Below are 18,980 nucleotides of genomic sequence, written 5' to 3'. Positions count from 1 at the left end.
GTCTCTTCAATAAGTAGTGCTGGGAAAACTGGACAGCTACATGTAAAAGAATGAAATTAGAATACTCCCTAACACCATACACAAAAATAAACTCAAAATGGATTAGAGACCTAAATATAAGACTGGACACTATAAAACTCTTAGAGGAAAACATAGGAAGAACACTCTTTGACATAAATCACAGCAAGATCTTTTTTGATCCACCTCCTAGAGTAATGGAAATAAAAACAAAAATAAACAAGTGGGACCTAATGAAACTTCAAAGCTTTTGCACAGCAAAGGAAGCCATAAACAAGACGAAAAGACAACCCTCAGAATGGGAGAAAATATTTGCAAATGAATCAACGGACAAAGGATTAATCTCCAAAATATATAAACAGCTCATTCAGCTCAATATCAAAGAAACAAACACCCCAATCCAAAAATGGGCAGAAGACCTAAATAGACATTTCTCCAAAGAAGACATACAGACGGCCACGAAGCACATGAAAAGCTGCTCAACATCACTAATTATTAGAGAAATGCAAATCAAAACTACAATGAGGTATCACCTAACTCCTGTTAGAATGGGGATCATCAGAAAATCTACAAACAACAAATGCTGGAGAGGGTGTGGAGAAAAGGGAACCCTCTTGCACTGTTGGTGGGAATGTAAATTGATACAGCCACTCTGGAGAACAATATGGAGGTTCCTTAAAAAACTAAAAATAGAATTACCATATGACACAGCAATCCCACTACTGGGCATATACCCAGAGAAAACCGTAATTCAAAAAGACACATGCACCCAAATGTTCATTGCAGCACTATTTACAATAGCCAGGTCATGGAAGCAACCTAAATGCCCATCAACAGATGAATGGATAAAGAGGATGTGGTACATATATACAATGGAATATTACTCAGCCATAAAAAGGAACGAAATTGAGTCATTTGTTGAGACGTGGATGGATCTAGAGACTGTCATACAGAGTGAAGTAAGTCAGAAAGAGAAAAACAAATATCATATATTAATGCATGTATGTGGAACCTAGAAAAATGATACAGATGAGCCAGTTTGCAGGGCAGAAGTTGAGACACAGATGTAGAGAATGGACATATGGACACCAAGGGCGGAAAACTGCGGTGAGGTGGGGATGGTGGTGTGCTGAATTGGGCGATTGGGATTGGCATGTATACACTGATATGTATAAAATTGATGCCTAATAAGAACCTGCAGTATAAAAAAACAAACAAAACAACTAATACTAAACTTTCATTGGGTTATTTGTATGGAAATATGTTAATATAAATGTTTCAGACATTACATGAAATTCCTAAAAATCTTATATTTGTATTTGTATGGAAATATGTATGGAAATATGTTAATATAAGCGTTTCAGACATTACATGAAATTTCTAAAAATCTTATATTTGTATTTGTATGGAAATATGTATGGAAATATGTTAATATAAATGTTTCAGACATTACATGAAATTTCTAAAAATCTTATATGTTCTGGTATAATGTTATAAGTCATAATCCTAGTTATTACTTTAAAATGTATATCTCAGAAATAACTAATTTTCTTGTCAACTGCATTATTATGAACTTTCATCAAAAAAAAAAAAAAAAAAAAAGAGTGGGGCGGGATTTCTGGTTAGAAGATGCTAGTCTCACCACTAGTTAAAAAATAGGTAGTTCCTTTATTGGAATGAGGGTAAAAAGCTTGGAAATGAATGATGGAACACACATGTTTGATGTATGTCCCATTTGTCCGATTTTTTCCAGTTTCTGTTTGTGTTTAGAAGCCCTTAGGCAGCAGGGACCCTCAGGAGAGGGAAGAGCCTCCAGCTGGCTTGTGCACAGGATTTCTGCTTCTTGATAAGAGCTCCTTAGCCTCAGGAGGGTTAGATCAGTTGCTTAGAAGGAACATTTTTTTTTTTCTCTCCCCTAGGGCTGATAGTACCAAGCATCATAGATAAAGCAAGTAACACTTTCCAGCCAAGAAGAGAAAACTGGGTTTGGAAAAGCATTCTAATCAGTGCACACTGAGCCGCTCTGATTGCTGGAATTCCGAGGTATCATGTGTGATTTAGAAACAGATCATCTGTTTGACAGGGCCTTTAAATTTTGCATTATTGCAAAAAGGCTTTTTGATGTATGAATTTTATCCAAGCCCCTTAAGTGTAATTTGGAAAATGGGATGAGGCAAGAGCAGAGAAAATATCTCTGCTCTTTTTTTTTGACCCAGAAAGAAACGCAATTTTAAGTGATTTGGTTATCTAAGTGAGCTTCTACTTGCCCTGTCACCTAGCTTTTGTGACCTCAATCCCACTTATAAAGTGCAGCCCAGGCAGCCTGTCTGAACACTGTCAGCTTATGGTTTATCCCAGGAGATTCATTTCAAAGAACCAACGATCGTGCATAACTGGCTAAGACTAAACTCCAGGCAAACCATAATTACACAGCTGGGGTCAAGAGGGAATTATGTAGAGAGGCACGTTGCCCCAGGTCTCCCAGGCTTCCCAAGTCACTGATGCAGGGATTCAAGCCTTTCAGTGACTCCCAGCATGACCTTCAATTGGTTTGTTTCTCTGTACTGACTCTCTCCCTAATCCAATGTGTCCTATATGTTGCTATTTGAGTAATCTTCCTAAAGAATTGTTCCGATTCATGGGCTTCTTCTTGCCTAGAAATTGAATTCCTGACATCTTTTCAGGCATCTCCGACTCTCTGAAAACTGGTTCTTAAAAGCGTGGTTCACAGATCAGGAGCACCAGCATCACCTGGCCAGAAATTCAAATTCCAGACCTCATTTCAATGATGCAGAATCAGAAACTCTGGGGATGGGTTCCAGTGAATGCCGTAAGGTTCCAGGTGATTCTAACGTGCTAAAATTTCACAAGCACTGCTCTAAACCATAACAACCCGCCTTTCTGAACTTACCGCATCTCACTTCTCCACTTGCAAATCTGACTCTTCACATTCTTTAAATGACCTCCAAATTTTGTTACCCCTTTGTCTGTTTATGGCAGTTCCTTTGACTGGAATAAAAATTTTTCCATCTATGCTATTTGGACATTATCAGTTCTTTAAGTTCCGGTTCAAATGCTATAGTCTTTCCCCATGAGTTTTCAACTTCTGCACTGTTGGCATTTGGGGCTGGAGATAATTCATTGCTGTGGGGGTTATCCTGTGCGTTCCAGGGTGTTTGTAGCGTCCATGGCCTCTACACACTGGATGCCAGTAGTATCCCCAGTTGTGACAATCAGAAATGTATCCAGACGTTGTCAAATGTGGACCAGGGGAAAAATGTTGAGAACCGGTGGTATACCCTGTCATTCTATCAGTTACCCCATATCCCAAAGCCAGACTAAGTCTCTCCATTCTCTTTGTGCTCCTAGGGAAATCAGGCTCTTATATTTTGCTAAATCAGAATCAGAAAGTTTTATTTATATATATATGAATTAAAAATGAGATTGTATACATAAAAGTCTCCTATAAACTGTAAAATGGCATGATATGTAAGAAATGGACATGATCTTTTGTGATGCTACTTTATGCCATTAATTCATTCATCAAAATCCTGCACACTTACACGTTGCCACATAATGTGGCATAATTAGGTTCCCTAGAGCAGACTGGATAGACTGGAAGTAGTTAGGAACTGTTACTCAGCCTTCTTTTAGTATGAGACTGATGCTGCTGGGAGTGGGAATGAACCCATCATATATTTGAGAGATGAAATCCAGTCAAGTGGGCAGAGTATAGTGGCTGGGGTATGGGGCATTGTCGTGGTTAATTTTATGTGTTAACTTGGTCATAAAACTTAAGTGTTTTTGGATGAGATTCACCTTTAAATTGGTGAAGTTTGAGTAAACAGATTGCCCTCCATAATGTGGGTGGGTCTTCTCCAACCAGTTGAAGGTCCAAATAGAACAAAAAGACTGGCCTCCTCAAGTAGGAGGGAATTTTCCAGCAAACTGCCTTCAGAATGGAACTGCACTATCAGCTCTCCTGGATCTCTAGGCTGCTGGCCTTTGCACTTCATCTGCACCATTTGCTCTCCTGGGTCTCTAGCCTACCAGCCACCACTGCAGATTTTGGACTCACTAGCCTCCATCACTGCATGAGTGATTATAATAAATCTCTGTCTCTGTCTCTGTCTCTGAATGTGTGTGTGTGTGTCTGTGTGTCTGTGTGTCTGTGTGTATCCTATTGGTTCTGCTTCTCTGGAGAGCCCTAATACAGGCATCTAAAAAAAAGTTGGTAATTAAAGCTGGCAGAAAGTATCAAAGGGCCTAATACTGACTGAAGGATGAAGTTCTACTGAGAGGCTGGTGGGATACATTCATAAGGATTTCAGAAACAGGAGGCTTTTAGAAATCCAGGTAGTTAATTGATATCAGAGTAGTCTTTCAGCAGGTAGGAATACCCCCCAACCCTCTTTCATGGGTAAAGATGGCAAATAAGGTATGGTCCTAAAGACTTGTCAGGGTAGTAACTTGGATCAGGAAATGCATGCTAGATTGAGGCTTGGGTCTATGAAGAACAAGGTAGGTAATGAGTGAAAGAAATTTTTAAAATTATATAATGCTGGGTATGTCATAACTTTTATAAGAACTGCTAAGCAATAATCCTAATAGTGACTTACAGAGTGCACAGGAGTCAGAGAATCACAGAGCTGAATTAACAAATGCTGACCTAGTATATGATGATTTATCAGTGGGAGCCCTAACATTGTTTTTCAGACTAGACAATAATTAGTGGCTAACTTCTTGTTGTTCTTCACGGAAAACGTCTTTGTAATTTCTAAAATCTCTGCTGATAAAGCTCTCCTTTTTTCGGAAAACACCAGAAAACCCAAATTTTTATTTGCTCAAAGTACTTTATGCAGTTAATGTATTCTAATTCTTGATTTTAAATGAAAAGATCAGCCTCTGTACGGCAGCCTAAAATATTCTCAAGGATCACTGTTAAATATCATAAAACTCAATTATAAATAGGTATATTGAACTCGGTTCATAAAGATATTGATCTCTTGAGAACTCTGAACTACTAACAACATGTTCTGAAGTAGTCCTTTCATTTGTAACAAGAGGTTATTTCCAGCCTCACAATGTTTTCTGCATTCACAGTAACATCAACAGAATACCAGCAGACTCGCCTGTTCTATTTGCTGCCCATTTCCTTGGGCTCTACCTATTTTGCCACCTTCCTCTTAAATAGGGCGTGTTATCACCATCACTTTTTCTCTGCCACCACAGAACTTAAGAGAGTGGTTCCCAGACTGAAAAAGAGAAAAGACTATGGAAGCCTGATAAAAATACAAATTCCTGAGCCATATCCTCTCCAAGATTTTGATTCAGTAGGTCTGGTATGGCCCCAGGGATTTTGCATTTTCACCAATCACACCAAGTAATTCTAATATAGGAGGACGGTGAATCATGCTTTGAGTCATTAACATAACCAATAGTCCCAGTTTCTAAAATACTAATAAAATGCAGTAGCCAAAAAAACATTAAAGGCTCTGGTATAAACAAGTAAATAAAGAAAATGACTGTAAAGGGGAAAACAATTGATTTTAACCACTAAATTCACTCTTTTGGCTTCTTCCCGCCTCTTCTAAGACTCTCCTCCTCTCTTTTTTTTCTTTCAGAACCTCCCAAAGTTACAGCTGTTTGGGAAGCCTTAATTCAGTGGTTGAAGAAGATGCCACTGTTTCAATTATTTTCAATTTTCAGTTCAATTATTCGTTTTGGTGCCAATGAATATTTAACCAAAGTTGACACCAAAACATATCTTTGAATTATTAATTAAGTAAAGGGACAGGTAAAATTCCCAATTTAAAAAAAAAAACCCAGCATCTCATACGTTTCATTTTCAACTTGCTTGATGGTTTGCAAGGGAGATTTGTAGATCACTATGGCACAAATTTAACATTCTTAAGTTTAATGAGTGGGAGGAAAATATTCCAGTGTGTAAGCCAGAATGATCACGTTGGAAAAGAGGAGGAAGATTCCTGAAAACTCTGTGCTCCTAATATGAGTGTGGTGCAAGGCCAAAGAATGAATAACACTTCCAAGGAAAACAATTAGCAGCAGGCAAAGTCAGAAAGGCATTAGAAAAGGAAAAATCACAAATACAGACACATACACCAGACTGAGGAATTTTGAGGATGGTTTGCATGCCTATATAAAAAAATATATAGGTATGATGAGTACTCCCAAGCAAAATTATTACTTTACTGTGCTTGAGAGAATATGGTTGGTACTAATAGGAGAGAGAAAGTGTTGGTTTGTAAGAGCAGTAAAAATGGTCTGTGTATTAGTTTGCTAGGGCTGCTGTAACGACATATCACAAATGGAGTGGCTTAAACAACAGATATTTATTTGCTCTAGTTCTGGAGCTAGAAGTCCATGATCAAGGTGTGAGCAGGGTTAGTTTTGCCTGAGTCTTCTCTCCCTGGCTTATAGATGACCATCTTCTCCTGTGTCTTCAGAGTGTTGACTCTGTGTGTCTGTGTTCCAATCTCCTCTTCTTATAAGGATACCCTAGTGATCTCATTTTAATATAATTATTTCTTTGAAGACCATGTCTCCAAATCTGGTTGCATTCTGAGATATAGATGTTAGGATTTCAACATATGAATTTTGGAAGGGACACAATTCAGACCACAACAGTCTGTCACAAAGGTGTATCTTTTAGAATCATCAAAGTATGCTCTACTTATGTAAAAATAGTCATGAAACTAGGGGCTCTGATGAATTCTGACACTTCAGTTTTGAAAATCAAAATACCTATCAAAATTATTCCAGTTGTAGTTTTCTCCCACTGCATCCTACTCCTGTCATTTTGTCCATCAGAAATCTTGGTATAAAAGCAGTCTGGCTCCCACAGACAGATTTCACGGCAGGGATAGCATACAAGAGTTAACTTACTGCAGCCAAGCACTAGACAGCCCAGCAATGCTAGAAGATTAATTTCTTGCTAATAAACTCAGAGAGGTGCTATCATGATGACTTGTCTTATGGGGCATGATCAAAGTTCATGGTCATGTACTCCAGCCTACCCACTGTCAGTGGGGGAAGGAAAGAGTATATATACCACTGGGTCCTCTGCAAAGAGCCTTTCTCATGTGCTAGGTAATGTGTTAAGCTTCATTAAAGTATAATGACATACAATAAACTCTACGTATCCAAAATGTACAATCTAATATACTTTGACATATGTATACATCTGAGTAAACCACTATCATAATCAAGCTGCTGAACATACCTATTACCCTGACAGTTCCCTCACGGTCCTTTCTAATCCCTCCCTCCTTTATTTTCCTGGAACCAGAAACCCCTCAGCACATGCCCAGGCAACCACTGATCTATGCTGTCACCATACCTTAGTACACATTTCCTAGAATTTCTTTCAAGTGGAATCATACAGCGTGTACTATTTTGTATATTATCTGGCTTCTTACACTCAATGGAATATTTTGAAATTCATTCATATTATATTGTACTGTATATGAATGATTTATTCCTTTTTATTGCATTGTAGCATTCCATTTTATGAATACACCATAGTTTGTTTATCCACTTACTTGTTAATGGATATTTGTGTTGTTTCCAGTTTTTGGTTGTTATAAATAAAGCTGGTATAAACATTTTTTAATGCAAGTCTTTGTATATGGACATATGGTTTCACTTCTCTAGGGAAAACACCTAGAAGTGGAATGACTGGGTCATAAGGTAGGCATTATATAGTTGGGTATTGCTTTTTTAACTGATCTGACCATTTCTGTGTTTAATTGGAGTGTTTAGGCCATTTATATTTAATGTGATTATTGATAATGTCAGGTTTAAGTCTATGAACTTGCTATTTGTTTTATATTTGTCTCATCTGAACTTTATTGCTTCCCCTTCTTTTTCTGACTTCTTTTAGAATAGTTTAGTATATTTTATGATTTAATTTTATCTCCTTTATTGTCTTATTACCTATACCAGGGTCATCTGATGTCCAGTGTCATGAAAACCATTTATTTGAAATGTTTTGTCAGGTTTACAGGTTGTTTCAGGTAGGACAGTAACAGGAACAGTCCCTGTTACTCTGTCTTGGCTGGAAACTTCTTATGTCTATCTGATATATAGATTTTAAGTAGCAGATTGAAACTGGAAGCCAAGTCTCTCACATCCACTACATTATACTGACAACCACCACCAGAGCAAAGGGGCCTAGAGTTCCACTAATGTTTCTCAGGTCACCTTTCTGTGGTTTTGATCCCTCCCAGAAATTGGCTCTTGGAGTTTATTATTGTCCTCTGTGTGAATATATATGTCAACATACTGTATTCTTCCTCCCAATCTTCTCATTTTAAGACCAGCCTTGATTAAAGGTTGAACGTGATTAATAAAAAAGTGATAGGTGTTTGCTGGGACTTTGTGTCATTTTATGACTCTCTTAAGGGTCTGATTAATACACACAAATACTAGAAAGATTTTATACAAGTTCTTATAAAATGGAAGAAACTATCCAAAAATTTTCCTAAAGAAGACTAGTATGTGAGAAATTCATTAAAAATGATGAGCTATCAAACACACACTGGCTGCAAAAATAGCGGTAACAAATCAGTTTGTTCTGTAAATATTAGGAGTATTTCTTAAATTCAGATATAATTTTTATCTGACAGACTTGAGAATTTATTTCAAAAGGTCCTTACCACTGTTGCTATTCACTGAAGCGTGAACACAACTTCTCCTTTTCCAAGGGCAAAACATACACATATTAAGAATCCTCTCATTCTTTTATTTCTACATACCTCTGTAACTGCATTTAAAAAAAGACAGTAAGTTTCTCTATTTCCATAGAAACCCCAACAACAGGTACATCTGGGCGCAGGCTACCATCCGCTGTCACACGTGGATTTGTACATGTTCACAGAGGCGGAAAGCATTTACAAATAGCATTACCTCTCCAAGGACATCACTCTTATTTAAGGCAATGAGGAGACTACAGATAAGCTGGATATTACGGCCATCATTGATTCCTTTGTGGAAGTTACTAAGGACCTGGAAAAATATGTGTCCTTCTCTCCATTAGAGTAATCGAAGCATTTAGTCTTAGGAAAAACAGAGAACAAAAACACAACAAAACGAGCAAATACTCATACTGAACAAACTACACGCTTGTGCTATGTAAAGGGCCCACATTGGTCAAAATATAGTTATGTTGTGAAAATGGTTCGTACTGAGAGGTAGAAGAACTCAGTTGTTGGTCACTTACCGGTTTATAATCCTAGGCAATCACTAAGCATCTTTGAACCTCAAGGTTGATAAGAGGATAAAATGAAAAGTAACAGATATGACGGCACTTTGAAAACCGTTAATCATGACAGAAGGGAAAGGCATTTTGTTAGAAATCACCTTTTTTCTCACTTCAGTTACAGCAATTACATGGTAAAAATATGACTCACTACCAGATGTCCCATTCACCTCCCCAAATTTTCCATTCTTCAGCCCTAATTTAGTGTGTGTGTGTGTGTGTGTGTGTGTGTGTGTGTGTGTATGCGTGTTTTTATATAAATCAAAGAATGTATTGATGGATTGATGGTAGACTTTAATTCAAGTTGATTCTGGAAAAAAATCTTTTCAACTCTACCTCCTTTCTTTCCTGTTAGTCACGTATATTTCTTTCTCCATGCCTTTATACATGTTGCTTTCACTTTTTGTAACACTCTCTACTCTTCCTACTTTTCTTCTCCCCTTATACCCATTCTACCTATTCTACAAAACTGATTGAAATCCTGCCTCTTTAGTGAAGATGGTTTTTATATTTCTGGTTAATGATAAGCTTTCCCTTCTCTGAATTCCTTAGAGGCTTAGCCTCCATGCAAACTCAGTTTTGCACATAGTATTTATTTACTTATTTTTTTCTCTCCCCGACTAGATTAATCAGACGATTCTCCTGAGAAGCTTACAAATGTATTAGCTACTGGAAAACACCACTCGGAAGTCCTGTAGACACTTTAAACTCAATAACAGCATATAAAGTCCCCAAATCTATTTTTCTTCTTTATTCCCTCAGTGACTAGTACACATGTCCAGCTAGTTTTGCAGGCCAAGAAACCTCAGAGAAATGCTTAATATTACCAAGAATTTTACCTCTCCATTTCAGGATAAAAGTCGATATTTTTTAGCATGGCATGCAAAACTCTTTACGATATGACCTCTGTTTCTTTCCACAAATTTTTCTTGACTCCATATTTTCTCTGCCTATTGTACTACTGTGCCACCGTTCAGCTCTTGAGGATCAAACTTCTCAAAATATTCTTCTTTCTCCTCATCTCTCACACATCTTTATATTCCAAATTGATTTCCATATCCAAGATATAACTGAAACAGCCCTTGACAAAATATAATTGCCATCTTAGTACGTCTAGCAGATACTTTTTAGTTCTAATCTTATTTGCTCCCTTACCAGATTCAATAAATCACTGCACCCTTTCTGAAACATTATCTGACTGACTTCCGTGAGAATACTTTACCCTGGATTTCCTTATACCTCGCTACTTGTTCCTTGTCTACGTTTTCTTTCAACTCACCTTCTCTTACTTGATGTGGTGAAGATTCTCAAGGCTCTTTTCAAGGCTCGCTCCTCTTTTCATCCAACATTTTTTTTTCCTCCTAGGTGATTTAATTCATTCCCTTTTATAACCTTACTATCATTTATCCTTTAATGACACCAAGATTTATTTCTTCAAGATATAATCTTGAGTTCCTGACCCACACATCCAAACAGCCTACTCAACATTTTACTTGAGGGACTTCCCTGGTGGCACAGTGGTTAAGAATCCACCTGCCAATGCGGGGGATACAGGTTCGAGCCCTGGTCCGGGAAGATCCCACATGCCGTGGAGCAACTAAGCCCGTGTGCCACAACAACTGAGCCTGCGCTCTAGAGCCCATGAGCCACAACTACTGAGCCTGCATGCCGCAACTACTGAAGTCCGCCCGCCTAGAGCCCATGCTCTGCAGCTAAGAGGAGCCACCTCAATGAGAAGGCCACGCACCACAACGAAGTGTAGCCCCCGCTCGCCACAACTAGAGACAGCCTGCGTGCAGCAATGAAGACCCGACGCAGCCAAAATTAAATAAATAAATTTATTAAAAACAAACAAAAAGGGGCTTCCCTGGTGGCGCAGTGGTTAGGAATCCACCTGCCAATGCAGGAGACACGGGTTCGAGCCCTGGTCTGGGGAGATCCCACATGCCACGGAGCAACTAGGCCCGTGAGCCACAACTACTGAGCCTGCGCATCTGCAGCCTGTGCTCCGCAACAAGAGAGGCCGCGACAGTGAGAGGCCCGCGCACCGCGATGAAGAGTGGTCCCCGCTCGCCGCAACTAGAGAAAGCCCTCGCACAGAAATGAAGACCCGACACAGCCAAAAATGAAAATAAATAAATAAAATTAAAAAAAAAAAAAAAGAATGCAGAAAACTAGGGGGCCACAGGGTCAGAGGGTAGGATCCTGACGCCCGCTTCACTAGGGGCTGGGGCTCCTGCTTCAGCAGGCTGGCGTGAGAGTAGACTCAGAGGGAGAATTTAAAAAACCAAAAAATGTTTAAAAAAACAAACAAACAAACAAAAAACACCTTACTTGAACATCTTACAGGCAGCCCAACTTCATACGTCCGACATTAAATCATTGCTTTTCCTCCCAGTCCTCTCTATCTCTGTGTTCCCCATTTCAGTAAATGATGAACCTGTTTAATGAAGGCAAACCTGAGAACAAATACTACACACTACTGTCTTTCTCATTCTTCAGATCTAATCAACCACTAAGAATTATTGACGCATCCTTCTAAATATTTTAAAAAATCTGCCTGCTTATTTCCAACTCTATTGCCACCTTCCTAGTATGAGGTATTGCCTGACTTACTGACATACCTTTCTGTGGCATCCCATATCCACTTTTGCTCAGCTAAAATCTATTCACTACACTCTGGCCAAGGGATCTTTCAGAAACTGCAAATTGCATCATGTCACTTCTTTAGTTAAAAATCCTTCTGTGACTTCCAAGTTGCTCTTAGAATTATGTCGAACCCATAATATAGCCTATAAGACTTTGTATGGAATGTTGAGTCCCTCCTCCTTGCTTCCTCTCCTCTTAGCTAACCCCTGCTCATTCTAAGTTAATCAATCACCCTCTGAAATTCCAGACTGGTTTAGCCACCTCCCCTAATTAGATACCTTTAAAATATCTTGTATTTCTCCTTTGTTGCATTTGTTATTATTATAAACAATTACTGATTTCTGAAATTACTTATGGTAATCTTATTTGACCTGATGTATTTTAAATTTCATAGTCAGAGATTGTCTAGTTCACCACTGTATCCTCAGCATTAGTGAGGGTGCTGGCCTCTAGTCACTTCTCAATATACACTTCTTGAATGAAATAAATACATAGATGCATAAATCTCATCTCTCACTTTCAAGCCAGCCATACATATAAATTTGCCAGTTCTAAACTATATCATGTTTCCTGTAATTTTGGCACCTCTGCACACACTATTCTCTGTGCCTACCTGCTCCTGCTACCTTTATTGGCTGATTCAACACTAGCCCAAGTCTCCATCCCATCAGGAGACTTTCAATGACTGTCCACCTACTGGGTCTTGCACTCCCTTCACCCCACAGCATTCACATTCTGATATGACTCTGCCACCAGAGCACTACAATGCTAACTTCTGCTCTAGACACTTTCACTCTTTTGTTTCTGGTTACCAGTGCTTTGTTTCTCTCCTGAGCTTTAAACTTCTAGAGAGTGGATAAGTGCCTTTTAGACATGAATCTTCAGAGGCTAACACTGTGCGTGGTGCTTAGACAATGACCAATCCATAATTATAATAATCACTGTTTTTTGAATAAACAACTCCTTGATAGCTGGGACAATGTATTTGACATCTTTAACATCTACCACAGGGTTTGGTGTAGTTATAAATAAGAGATATTCAGTTAATACTAGATGGCTAATTATCCATTTATTTCATTTAATACCTGTGAACAGCTTCTCATTCTATTCCTTATTCTCTGTACCTTTCTCTTTTGTATTGTCCCTATAGATTATAGAGCTCTTTATGCAAGAAAAAGATTTTGCAGGAAGAGAAGTGCCAAGAATAAAAACATGGAAGTACTAGTATTTTAGAGATTTATGTCCTTAACAATTTTTCTCTTTAAAAAGGCTCAATGAAATATTAAAGCAAGGCAGACATTTGAGGTGCATTTATACACCTCATTCTACCCAAAAATGTACCATTTTTATCTGATAAATGTTTCATAAAAGGCAGTAATTTAAATACAAACTGCTAGAAATGTATATTCTATTCATGTCCATATGAATTTTCATGGAAAATCTTTGTTCTCTATATTAGTCTCCATTTTTTTCTCCCTTTCCATTTGAAAAATAATAATAATACACCTGGGTTGTGAGGTTCCATCTATAAATTTACTGCTTGCATTTTAACTATGTCAATTATGTATATGTGACTTATATACATTTATAAATTTTAAAAGTCTCTTGAAACTCCAGACACTATATGTTATAGATCTTTTTGATGGAATATTTGAGATCTGTAGAAAATAGATTTTGAAAAAGCACATATTTGTAAACCAATATTTCTTCTCTTGTGACATAGTACTACTACATATTGTTTAGGTTAGTTTTTGAATATATCTCCAGATATATATTATCTTCTTTAATTTTACCAATAAGGTTTTAAAAAGTTCCAAAAATCTTCTGAAAAATGGCCCAATACTCTCTTCTGTGCTTGCCTCTAGTAATTTGTGTAACTTTAGTGACCATCCATGATGACTAGGGAGATCTGGTATTCACTGTTTAAAAATAAAACTTGTTGAGATTGGTTCAAGATGGCAGAGCAGAAGGACATGTGCTTACTCCCTCTCCCGAGAACACCGGAGTCACAAATAACTGCTGAACAATCATCGACAGGAAGACACTGGAACGCACCAAAAAAGATACCCCACATGCGAAGCCAAAGGAGAAGGCGCAATGAGATGGTAGGAGGGGCACAATCACAATAAAATCAAATCTCATAACCACTGGGTGGGTGATTCACAAACTGGAGAACAATTATACCACAGAAGTCCACCCACTGGAGTGAAGGTTCTGAGCCCCACGCCAGGCTTCCCAACCTGGGGGTCTGGAAATGGGAGGAGGAATTCCCAGAGAGTCAGACATTGAAGGCTAGAGGGATGTGATTGCAGGACTTCGACAGGACTGGGGGAAACAGAGACTCCACTCTTGCAGGGCACACACAAAGTAGTGTGCGCATCAGGACCAGGGGAAAGTAGCAGTGACCCCATAGGAGACTGAACCAGACCTACCTGCTAGTGTTGGAGGGTCTCCTGCAGAGGCGGGGGGTGGCTGTGGCTCACCGCGGGGACAAGGACACTGAGAGCAGAAGTTCTGGGAAGTACTCCTTGGGGTGAGCCCTCCCGGAGTCTGCCATTAGCCCCACCAAGGAGCCTGTGGGCGCCATTGCTGGGTTGCCTCAGGCCAAACAACCAACAGGGAGGGAACTCAGCCCCACCCATCAGCAGACAAGCAGATTAAAGTTTTACTGAGCTCTGCCCACCACAGCAACACCCAGCTCTACACACCACCAGTCCCTCCTATCAGGAAGCTTGCAAAAGCCTCTTAGATTGCCTCATCCACCAGAGGGCAGGCAGCAGAAGCAAGAAGAACTACAATCCTGCAGCCTATGGAACGAAAAGCACATTCACAGAAAAACAGACAAAATGAAAAGGCAGAGGACTATGTACCAGATGAAGGAACAAGATAAAACCCCAGAAAAACAACTAAATGAAGTGGAGATAGGCAACCTTCCAGAAAAAGAATTCAGAATAATGATAGTGAAGATGATCCAGGGTCTCAGAAAAAGAATGGAGGCAAAGATCGGAAGATGCAAGAAATGTATAACAAACACCTAGAAGAATTAAAGAACAAACAAACAGAGATGGACAATACAATAATTGAAATGAAAAATACACTAGAAGGAGTCAATAGCAGAATAACTGAGGCAGAAGAACAGATAAGTGGTCTGGAAGACAGAATGGTGGAATTCACTGCCATGGAACAGAATAAAGAAAAAAGAATGAAAGAAATGAAGACAGCATAAGAGACCTCTGGGACAACATTAAATGCACCAACATTCACATTATAGGGGTCCCAGAAGGAGAAAGAGAGAAAGAACCCGAGAAAATATTTGAAGAGATTATAGTCAAAAACTTCCCTAACATGGAAAAGGAAATAGCCACCCAAGTCCAGGAAGCGCAGAGTCCCAGGCAGGATAAACCCAAGGAGAAACACGCTGAGAACCATAGTAATCAAATTGACAAAAATTAAAGACAAAGAAAAATTATTAAAAGCAACAAGGGAAAAACAACAAATAACATACAAGGGAACTCCCATAAGGTTAGCAGCTGATTTCTCAGCAGAAACTCTACAAGCCAGAAGGGAGTGGCTCGATATATTTAAAGTAATGAAAGGCAAGAGTCTACAACCAAGATTACTCTACCCAGCAAGGATCTCATTCAGATTCGATAGAGAATTCAAAAGCTTTACAGACAAGCAAAAGCTAAGAGAACTCAGCACCACCAAACCAGCTTCTCTACAACAAATGCTAAAGGAACTTCTCTAAGTGGGAAACACAAGAGAAGAAAAGGACCTACAAAAACAAACCCAAAACAATTAAGAAAATGGTAATAGGAACATGTATATCGATAATTACCTTAAATGTGAATGGATTAAGTGCTCCAACCAAAAGACACAGGTTCGCTGAATGGACACAAAAACAAGACCCGTACATACGCTGTCTACAAGAGACCCACTTCAGACCTAGGGACACATACAGATGGAAAGTGAGGGGATGGAAAAAGATATTCCATGCATATGGAAATCCAAAGAAAGCTGGAGTAGCAATTCTCATATCAGACAAAATAGACTTTAAATAAAGACTATTACAAGAGACAAAGAAGGACACTACATAATGATGAAGGGATCAAGGCAAGAAGAAGATATAACAATAATAAATATATATGCACCCAACATAGGAACATCTCAATACATAAAGCAAATGCTAACAGCTATAAAAGAGGAAATCAACAGTAACACAATAATAGTGAGGAACTTTAACACCTCACTTACACCAATGGACAGATCATCCAGACAGAAAATTAATAAGGAAACACAAGCTTTAAATGACACAATGGACCAGATAGATTTAACTGATATTTATAGGATAGTCCATCTGAAAACAGCAGGTTACACTTTCTTCTCAAGTGCACATGGAACATTCTCCAGGATAGATCACATCTTGTGTCACACATCAAGCCTCAGTAAATTTAAGAAAACTGAAATCATATCAAGCAACTTTTCCGACCACAACGCTATGAGACTACAAATAAATTATAGGGAAAAAAACGTAAAAAACACAAACACATGGAGGCTAAACAATACGTTACTAAATAACCAAGAGATCACTGAAGAAATCAAAGAGGAAATCAAAAAATACCTAGAGACAAATGACAACAAAAACACGATGATCCAAAACCTATGGAATGCAGCAAAAGCAGTTCTAAGAGGGAAGTTTATGGCAGTACAATCCTACATCAAGAAACAAGAAAATTCTCAAATAAACAATCTAACCTTACACCTAAGGAACTAGAGAAAGAAGAACCAACAAAACCCAAAGTTAGTAGAAGGAAAGAAATCATAAAGATCAGAGCAGAAATAAAAGAAATAGAAACAAAGAAAATAATTGCAAAAAACTAAAAGCTGGTTCTTTGAGAAGATAAACAAAATGGATAAACCTTTAGCCAGACTCATCAAGAAAAAGAGGGAGAGGACTCAAATCAATAAAACTAGAAATGAAAATGGAGAAGTTACAACAGACATCACAGAAATACAAAGCATCCTACGAGACTACGACAAGCAACTCTATGCCAATAAAATGGACAACCACGAAGAAATGGACAAATTCTTAGAAATGTATAACTTTCCAAGACTGAACCAGGAAGAAATAGAAAATATGAACAGACCAATCACAAGTAATGAAATTGAAACTGTGATTAAAAATCTTCCAACAAACAAAAGTCCAGGACCAGATGGCTTCACAGGTGAATTCTATCAAACATTTAGAGAAGAGCTAACACCCATCCTTCTCAAACTCTTCCAAAAAATTGCAGAGGAAGGAACACTCCCAATCTCATTCTACGAGGCCACCATCACTCTGATACCAAAATCAAAGATACTACAAAGAAAGAAAACTGCAGACCAATATCACTGATGAATATAGATGCAAAAATCCTCAACAAAATACTAGCAAACACAATCCAACAACACATTAAAAGGCTCATACACCACAATCAAGTGGGATTTATCCCAGGGATACAAGGATTCTTCAATATACGCAAATCAATGAATGTGATACACCATATTAACAAATTGAAGAATAAAAACCATATGATCATCTCAATAGATGCAGAAAAAGCTTTTGACAAAATTCAACACCTATTTATGATGGAAACTCTCCAGAATGTGGGCATAGAGGTAACCTACCTCAACATAATAAAGCCGATATACAACAAACTTGCAGCAAACATCATTCTCGATTGTGAAAAACTGTAAACATTTCCTCTAAGATCAGGAATGAGACAAGGATGTCCACTCTCACCACTATTATTCAACATAGTTTTGGAAGTCCTAACCATAGCAATCAGGGAAGAAAAAGAAATAAAAGGAATACAAATTGGAAAAGAAGAAGTAAAACTGTCACTGTTTGCAGATGACATGATACTATACATAGAGAATCCTAAAGATGTAATCAGAAAACTACTAGAGCTAATCAATGAATTTGGTAAAGTCACAGGATCCAAAATTAATACACAGAACTCTCTTGCATTCCTATACACTAACAACGAAAGATCAGAAAGAGAAATTAAGGACACAATCTCATTCACCATTGCAACAAAAAGAATAAAATACCTAGGAATAAACCTACCTAAGGAGGTAAAAGACCTGAACTCAGAAAACTATAAGACACTGATGAAAGAAATCAAAAATGACACAGACAGATGGAGAGATATACCATGTTCCTGGATTGGAAGAATCAATATTGTGAAAATGACTATACTACCCAAAGGTATCTACAGATTCAATGCAATCCCTATCACTACCAATGGCATTTTTTACAGAACTAGAACAAAAAAATCTTAAAGTTTGTATGGAGACACAAAAGACCCTGAATAGCCAAAGCAATCTTGAGGGGAAAAACGGAGCTGGAGGAATCAGACTCCCTGACTTGAGACTATACTACAAAGCTACAGTAATCAAGACAATATGGTACTGGCACAAAAAGAGAAATATAGATCAATGGAACAGGAGAGAAAGACCAGAGATAAACCCATGCACCTATGGCCACCTAATCTATGACAAAGGAGGCAAGGATATACAATGAAGAAAAGACAGTCTCTTCAATAAGTGGTGCTGGGAAAACTGGACAGCTGCATGTAAAAGAATGAAATTAGAATACTCTCTAACACCATACACAAAAATAAACTTAAAATGGATTAAAGACCTAAATGTAAGACTGGATACTATAAGACTCTTAGAGGAAAACATAGGAAGAATACTCTTTGACATAAATCACAGCAAGAACTTTTTTGACCCACCTCCTAGAGAAATGGAAATAAAAACAAAAATAAACAAATGGGACCTAATGAAACTTCAAAGCTTTTGCACAGCAAAGGAAACTATAAACAAGATGAAAAGACAACCTTCAGAATGGGAGAAAATATTTGCAGACGAATCAACGGACGAAGGATTAATCTCCAAAATATATAAACAGCTCATGCAGCTCAATATTAAAAAAACAAACAACCCAATTAAAAAATGGGCAGAAGAGCTAAATAGAAGTTTCTCCAAA

The 18,980-nt window shown here is 38.1% G+C and overlaps 1 protein-coding gene across 1 annotated transcript in view; it reads right to left on the bottom strand.

Moving 5' to 3' along the window:
* Positions 1-1,608: 1,608 nt before the first annotated feature.
* LOC309660121 (uncharacterized protein) overlaps positions 1,609-18,980 on the bottom strand; it is a 1,229,325-nt gene continuing 1,211,953 nt past the window's right edge. Inside the window, exon 13 of the mRNA XM_082460663.1 lies at positions 1,609-17,610. The gene's annotated coding sequence lies outside the window, so the exon portion shown is untranslated. The remainder of the gene's footprint in view (positions 17,611-18,980) is intronic.

This window comes from Balaenoptera physalus (genome assembly GCF_965194825.1).
Source record: "Balaenoptera physalus genome assembly, chromosome: 4".
Taxonomy (NCBI): Eukaryota; Metazoa; Chordata; class Mammalia; order Artiodactyla; family Balaenopteridae; genus Balaenoptera; species Balaenoptera physalus.
Note: the sequence above shows the minus strand (reverse complement) of the source record. Positions and strands in the feature narration are given on the sequence as shown.